The sequence below is a fragment of the Mus pahari genome, chromosome 2, assembly GCF_900095145.1.
Source record: "Mus pahari chromosome 2, PAHARI_EIJ_v1.1, whole genome shotgun sequence".
In the NCBI taxonomy this organism is placed as follows: Eukaryota; Metazoa; Chordata; class Mammalia; order Rodentia; family Muridae; genus Mus; species Mus pahari.
In genome coordinates this window covers 7655147-7663896 of record NC_034591.1, presented here as the reverse complement: position 1 = coordinate 7663896, position 8750 = coordinate 7655147, and the positions used below count along the sequence as shown (strand labels likewise).

General features: G+C 38.9%; 1 pseudogene; it reads left to right on the top strand.

Annotated features, from left to right (window-relative positions):
* The first annotated feature begins 937 nt into the window (after window positions 1-937).
* On the top strand, window positions 938-1897 carry LOC110316125 (annotated as a pseudogene).
* Window positions 1898-8750: the final 6853 nt, after the last annotated feature.

Genomic DNA, 8750 nt, shown 5'->3' with positions numbered 1-8750 from the left:
AAAGACATACAATGACCAGATATCTATGTCACATGTAACTTTGTGGTGGGAAAACAGACAGAGCTAATATAAAATATCTATTTCAATCTAGTAAGATTTTGTACAGCTAAAATGAAACTTCTTTTATTCACCTTTATATTATTATTTCTACCAACCTAGATCTCAGGACAGCCTAATCGTTGTCCTTCTCCAGTATCCTGTTCTTCACATATTCGTTGGCAGTCTATTTTATTCAATCTTTCCTTAATTCTTTATGATATTTAATAACGAATTGAATGATCAACTCCCCACCCATGTGAGTCCTGTACACAATCTTTCCAACTGAACAACAGCAAGAAGAGCAAATTGCATCAGTACATGGAAAATATAGTTCAGATCATAGTCTGCCAATTAATTTCCATAAGCAGTAGAGTTAGCACACCATTTCAGAGATTGAAGTGCTTTCTCTCCTGTCTAATTCGTTACCTATTACCCTAGTGTTTACAAAATCATACTCTGATTATCATCACTGTTCCAAAGTATAGAATTAAAAACATTCATTTTATAAACTAATAATGCCGTAAAATTTCTTTTCTTTACGTTTTCAAAACAGAAATGTATCTTTTTCTTAGTTCACCTGAAGTGTCATAACCAAAGACCACATATTGGGAGATTTATACCCAACAAGCTTTTTATCTCATCGTTTTGGAGGTTGGGTCAGGTACCATAATGTCACAAGCTTTGCTGTCTCTTAAGTTACAATTGACTGTCTTTTACAGAGTTCCTTTTTGAAAATATCCCCACACTGGAAAAGGCAAACTCAAACCTTTGACAACACTCATCCTAGTGGTGAAAACTCTGTCTTTATACCATAATAATCTCCTAGAGACCCCATATCCCATTATAGCCACTCACAGAGTTGAACTTATGTGTGGATTTTGGCATGAAATAATGTCACATGAGCTTTCCGTGCTACCTGGTGACGGGTCCATATGGCATTGTTCTTGGTTCCTGGTGTAACTTAAAAGGGAACCACACAGTGTCCAGAGACCTTGATGTCCTGCAGATGAAGAAAAAGAATGTTCTGAAATTCCTTGCTGCAGGAACCGACTTAGGTGGCACCAACATTGACTTTCAGATGGAGCAGTACATCTACAAAAAGAAAAGTGGCAGTATGTACATCATAAATCTGAAGAGGACCTGGGAGAAGCTGTTGCTCACAGCTCAAGCTATTGTTGCCACTGAGAAACCTGCTGATGTCAGCATCATCTCCTCCAGGAACACTGGCCAGCAAGCTGTGCTGAAGTTTGCTGCTGCCACAGGAGCCACTCCAATTGCTGGTGGCTTCACACCTGGGACCTTCACTAACCAGATCCAAGTAGGCTTCAGGGAGCCATGGCTTCTAGTGGTGACCAATCCCAGGGCTGACCACCAGCCACTCACAGAGGCCTCTTAATGTCAGTCAACCTGCCCACCATTGCTTTGTGTCACACAGATTCTCCCCTGTGCTATGTGGACATTGCCATCAGATGCAACAACCAGGGAACTCACTCAGTGGGTCTGATGTAGTGGATGCTGGCCCCTGGGAAGTACGCTTCACGTGAGGTACTGTCTCCCGTGAACACCCTGATCTTTACTTTTACAGAGACCTAGAGAAGATTGAGAAGGAGGAGATGTCTGCTGCTGAGAAGGCTGTGACCAAGGAGGAATTCCAGGATGAATGGACCACACCAGCTCCTGAGTTCACTGCTACTCAGCCTGAGGTGGCCGACTGGTCTGAGGATGTGTAGTACCCTCTGTGCCCATCCAGCAGTTCCCCATGGAAGACTAGAGTGTGCAACCAGCCACTGAGCATTGGTCAGCAGCTTCCACAGCGCAGGCCACTGAGTGGGTTGGAGTCACTACTGAGTGGTTCTGAGCTGTTCTGCAGACATCTGTGCAGAGGAGAAAAAGGTGAAAGGAAAACAAAGTTCCTAAAAGCTCAAATAATAATAATAATAATAATAATAATAATAATAATGTCAGATGAGTTCTGTTCTTTTCAGTCTATTGTTTATCTATCTGCCTCTCTAACTATCAATAATCTAACATGTATGTATCATCTATCTATCTATCTATCTATCTATCTATCTATCTATCTATCTATCTATCTATCATCTATTGGTCATGGCAGTGATGCTGGTTGAAAAATCAGTGGACTCTTCTTCCTCTGGTGTTTGACTAAAGAGTTCTTATTGGAGCAGACCTGCTTTTTCATTACCAAAACAGGCTCCTAGCTTTGAAAGAATCGTATTGGTTCTGTGAATGGTTGTCAAGGACAGAACAGGGCAGTATTTGTTCTTGTAGACAATAGGTATGAAGCTGCATTCTCATCAATGGTGGTCTTCACCTAAGAAGCAGATGGTTTTCACTTCCCAGATGTGTGTTTCATGGCTACTATGACCCTTTTGCTGTAGGCCGTGTGGACTACAGCACTCCTACAGTCTTGGAATGTTATAGTGGATGGGATGGCCAGTCTTTAGATTTTGGGGCTTGATGCTGTCATGGGTTTATTTATATTGATCAGCAAACTGGATCAGTGTTGGATGGTTCTGTGTTCTGGTCAAGCAAGGCTTACTCGGGAGACCCTGTAGAAAAATCTACAGGGACCGAACTGTAAGCTATGCTTCCAGACACAAGCGATTAACACCACATCAATTCCTCAACACCATAATCCTGTGATTATCAGTCATGTAGACAATGACACAAGATCCTGATATTTTGGCTATAGCCAGGTAAGCTCCACCCCATAGTTACCTGGCAATAGCAATGTATCCCAACCCTATAAAAGGGGCTGCTGGGCCCCTCCTCTCTCTCTCTTAATCCCTTGTTCTCTCCTCTCCTTGTCTCTTACCTCTCATTCTGCTCCTTTCCCTTACCCCCTCTCTCCTCATGGTCATGGCTGCCTCTCTCTCTCTCTCTCTCTCTCTCTCTCTCTCTCTCTCTCTCTCTCTCTCTCCCTTTCAAGAATAACTAGCAGCCTGAGCTAGCCAGACTCTCTCTTCCTCCACATAATCTGCCAGATCTCTCCACCTACCCTCCCTTGGTCCCTGGGCCAGAGTCAGCCCAAGGGTCTGTTCTCAGCTCTTCCATGACATACAGTGGTCTGGGATATAAGATGTCTGAGAGTAAGAACCTGTCGTCCCTGGCCCCCTGCAGCCCACGGATCCCAAAACCAGCTCTCCCGCGGTACCCAGTGGTCTGTGGTGCCCAAGAGTTGGAGCTGAGACTGTGCCTTCCCCATCCCCAGGAGCGGGGTTGTGAAGCCTGTGAAGCCCGATGCCCATCCCCAGTGGTTCCATGGGGTCCCGCGAGTGTCTACTTGAGCTCGGGTGGGTGCTAGTCTCCTACTCCTTTATTTCCCTGCTCAGCACCCTACAGATCAGTTCCGCACAACCACCCATTGCAGATGCTAAATGACAGTGGAGATTTCTCTCCCTATGGTGGCTGGAGATGAAAGAAGCCAGATGAATTCTTAATTCTCAATTTGTTTGATTTTATTGTCTCATTGCTACATGATCATTAAAGATTTTTGGGGTGGTTTGCATGATCATTGGGAGTACAACAGATAAATATACTTATGTGTTTTCTTACCTGTCCTTGTAAAATATTTGGAACAGAGAGATTTACCAGTATGTATGTTTATGTTCATAATTTTCCAGAAGTATGATGATATATTAGATTCATGAGCTACATAGCAATATTTCAGTTAGCAATGACCTCACATAGGTTGATGGTTGTGAAATAACCCTAGGTGTGTGGCAGCTTGGTATATGCTTCCTTACTGATGACCATGCTGTGGAGCCCTCCCTGGTGATACTTCTCATAGTATACATCACCCTAAGTGAATTTGCACTCAACTGCAAAATCAGGGACAGGAGGACAGGATGGATAAACCCGTTTTAAACATAAGATATAAGTGAGTGTGATTCCTTGTAAATAAAGTATTTTTATGTCAGGTAAACATAGTGTCACCTGATTTTGTAAAGCCTATCTCTGAGTAAATATGAGGTCCAAACAATTTATGATTAAGTATTTTTTCTTTCTGTTTCAATCTTCCCATAATATTTCACAGTAAGATCTTTAAAAAGTAATGGATTGAGTGTGATTATTATTTCCATTCATGAAAAATAACTCTAGTATCAAAAGCTTTTTCCATCTTATATTTCTTTTCATCTAAATATCAACAATATGGACATATTGGTTCCAAGAAAAGCTGGCTTTCTATTTCCAACACGCATACAAATGATACATAGAGAATGATAATTGTGTTTAGAAATAGTTAGAAAAGGCAGACAGTGACTGGCTGGTAGTGATTTAATGATTTATAAGATGAAAGTGAACCAAAGAGCTGAATAATAGGAATTACTGAGTGGAATTCAATAATAGTTTGCCTGACCTTGCTCAGATGTTCTGTCTTACGTTTCAAGACATTAAACAACCCTTAGCTTCTGCACTGTAAAAATCATGGTCATTTGGTTACCAAAATAAGTTTTTTTAAATTCCTCCATGTCTCTGCTGTTGAATGCTGAGCATCTTAATGATATAACTGGAGAGAACCTTCTTTATATTAACACTGGATTCTCAAATACATTCATCACTAACAAGGTTAGAGAGATTATTAAAGTAAATGTTTTAGAAGTTGTTTTAAATAAAATATCTCTGTGTTATTTTTCATATAAACTTGCCTATTTTTGGTTTCCTAGTGAGGAGGTGGAATGTGAATTTAATGTAGTAAAGTGTGTTACTGTCAGGAACAAATATATGCTTGTACAAGTATCCTGCTTTCATCCAACCATTAGATGTAAATTACACATGTGTCCTTACTTAAACTCATTAGCATAAAACTCACTTTCTCTCTCTCTCTCTCTCTCTCTCTCTCTCTCTCTCTCTCTCTCTCTCTCTCTCTCTCTCTCTCTCTCTCTCTCTCTCTCTCTCTCTCTCTCTCTCTAACCACCACTCCAGAAAACACTACAGTGGTAAGTCTTCATTTTGACTATCTACCAGCAGTGTCTTGGGTTGTCACTCACACTGATAGAGTTCTTACTCTGTTGGCCAGAAGCTACATTTTCAGCTTTGACAAAAGGCCTGGTCATCTTCAACTTGTCAGCTGCTTTGTACTACGAGCAATGTGTAACACCTGGACACATGATGAAGCAGGATGCAGTGTCAGGCAAAGCTGTCATTAGTGAAGCCAACTCAGCCTTCAAAGTTGTTTTGCTTTGGCAAATCATACCCCCAAGCAGTATTTCTGTGTTTTGGCAAAGTAATAACCTTGAATTCTATTAGTCATTAAAAAAGACCATGGAAAAACTGACAGTTAAATATTAGCCTGCTTACTCTTTAAACTGCCTGTGATTGAAAATTAAACTGGAAACATATTTGTGACCTCAAATTTCTAGAGAACCCTGACAATTCAGATAAAGGAACCTAATTACCTTCTAGTTATAAGTTTTTTAAATTTTGTTTATTTTGTTTTCTTATTTGTAAGTTGTAAGTTGTAAGTTAAAAATATGTTACTTTTGTTTTGGAATTTATAATGAAAATTAATATTTGCTCTTGAGATTCAGAAAATAATGCAGGCAGATGTGTTTATTATCACATGAATGCATATTGGACACATTAACCTCTTCATATAGCTATCCAAGATTTCACTCTATTTTTTTGTAACTCAGTTTAGAATCCGCAATTAAAATCATAAATGATAATTCAACCGAATAAAAAGACAAATGCCTGGTAATTCTAAATATACATAAATAAGAAACATATATTTCAGATATATTGGTAAACATAATTAAAAAGCCACTAATAATATATCTTTGGGATATAAGGCCCAAAATGCTTAAATAATTATTATAATAAAAAGGTGAAATAGGGAAAATGCTTGTTTTTTGTGATACATTCGATATTATATGATCATTAAATATGTTAGGAAGAAATGGATATATGTAACTTCTTGAGTAACTGTTTAAACATTTTGATAAAAAGATTCACTTTGGGAGATAACTGTTAAAGATTTTGCATATTTTATATATCTTCATGTAAATAGAAGAATAGGAAACCCCCTAAACATTAATTTATGTGTACACATGCATGTTTAATTATAAATTTCAACATCTTCTTTTATATCATTATAGCACCAGCTCAGATTAGTGTAGAATGAATTAGAGACTTGATAGATGAATGTTAGGTTGATGAACTGATAAATGTTCACTTTTTAATCCACCACTGTCAGATTTGACCAAATGATCATGCAGGACACAAAGTGGGTGTTTCAGATTTTGTTATTTGGTCCATGTTGTTCTTTTCTCATAAGAATTGTTACAGGTAACAGAGCCTTAAGTGATAAACTTTAACAGAGGCTCCAGTCCTGATTTCCTACGAATTTAAAAATTTACACCTGTGTAGCTGCTCATGTAGGAAAATTGTGGAAAATCTCAGCACTTATTGAAATCCAATTTTCAGCTTTGAGTGAGAAAATAGCCTGTAACTCTTCTGAGGAAGCATGTCCAAAAATACATAAATTTTATGGATATTTGCTAATTAGTATTGGTTTGACAGTTGCTAATAATAATAATAGCAATAAAAAAAATAATAATGGATGTAGATCACTGTCATTAACAACCCCTTCCCACTCACAATTTCAAAACAAAGCAGTGAATAACAAAGCTACTATCAGAAAAAATAGTGTGTGTGTGTGTGTGTGGCGTAACAACAACAGTAACAATAATATAAGGTACAAAAGCACTTGCTAGAACTATTACTGTGGTAACCAGGAAATTAGAATACTTAACTTTTCATATATGGGAAAGTTTGAAAGAAGCATGTTAATATCATACATTGTTAATGTTAGTTGCAAGTAATGCTACCTTAAGAATGAGATCATAGAGAAAAATAGTCTACTAGTAGAATTTAAAAGGACTGTGACTATCACTTTCCCAATAAGCCTAATTTTCAAGAAGCCACAGAAAACTGTGGCTACAACTAAAATTAATATAGTTTTAAAATATGTTCTGAGTCTTTTTGACATACTACTTGTGAGAGACAAAGATATCAAAAGTCTCTCTCTCGCTCTCTCTTTCTCTTACACACACACATATGCATGGGCACACACACATACACACACACACACACACACACACACACACACACACACACACTAACAAACACAGATATACAAAACATCAGGAAGGACATACATTCTGAAGAAACCCAAAAAAACAAATCACAAAGTTCCTTTATTATATTAAAGTTAAAATTAACATTAGGTGTTCAAAATTACAATTTATGTTTTTAACAAAGACTTGTACAGTAACCATCAAGAAAAAACTCTACTCACAATGCATATTAAACAGTAAGACAGACATTATTGGAATTCTAGTACTATAGAGGTAGGACCACATTGAAAAGGGGGATCCAAAGCTCACTTCCAAGTCAATAAGGCAAAAGGAGAAAAATGGAGAGAATGAGCAGGATGATTTTCCCTGGATGGAAAATCACTAAAAGCAACCACCAAAGCTAAGGGGCAATTCTCCTAGACTGATATTGCAGAATCATTGGCCAAGTTAAGCCAGAATGATAGGCATCTCTTGTGATATTGAGAAGGAATCTAATGAGACACTTGATATAATCTATTGTCAATAGTTGTCAAGGAAAACTTTTTTTTTTTCAAAAGCAAGAGCTTTATTTTTTGAAGTACCCAGGTTGACCCTCAGTCAGTCTCTCAGGGTGAGTGACTAGAAGAGGACCCCCAAATGACTATTACAAGCAAACTATACTTTTTAGGGGCACTGGTTACATCAGCAATGTTACAGTTCAAACTTATTGGCCAAGCATATTGGCCTTTAAATCTATTTGGCTAGCAAGCATGACACACATTTGAACTCTACCTGGGACTTTCCAGAGGGTCAGGTGACTATCTGTCAGTACATTCTGAGAATGTTCCTGTGGGTAGAGAGTGGAACTTGGCCTAGCCTTGACCCCAGGTGTGAGAGGGAAGCTGTAAGGAGGGTGTGGGACTGGAAAAGTCTTTAGGGTTCCTCATTCTCTGGTAATTAACTCATATTTTTTCAGGTCCTGTCTTCAGGGTCTCATATTGTTGGCATAGAACCATCATCTGTCCTGCTCCTATTCTCTCTTTTATGAAGGCTATCTGCTTGTTCAATAAGCAGGGTCAAAAGGTCAATAATAGCAGGAGAACAATTAGGGGGTTCTAACAAGGTGGATATGAGGGTGGTTAACCAAAGGGAGGCATTAAAACAAGACTCGAGCCAGCCCTGACTCTGTCCTTTTTCTCTCTTCCACTTGGCTAGCCCTTCTTTCTCTCACCTTTGTCATTGAATCTTTAACAAGCCCAGAAGGGTCTTCATAAAAGCATCACACCTCAGCTAAGGCAGCACATAGCCCTCCTCGCTGCAGGAAAACTAAGTCTAATCTCGTACTCTGTAGTACTACTTCTGATAATGAAGCCAATGATTCCTGAAGGCAACTAATGGAAGTTTCTCTTCTCTATATATCTAAATCAATTGCTGCCATCAGACTGCCATAAATTTTCTCTTGTAAGACCAAAGCAGAGGTCCTGGTGGCTGTCCTGGCCCACCCCAACGCCAACAGAAGGGTAAGTGCCATAAGAGGTTTGGCAGATGTACACATGAGGGTTTCACAGGAAGGGGGAAAAGGTACCCCCAGGTCGTCATGGTCAAGGTCGAGTGATTTTGAGCTTGAGCGATTGT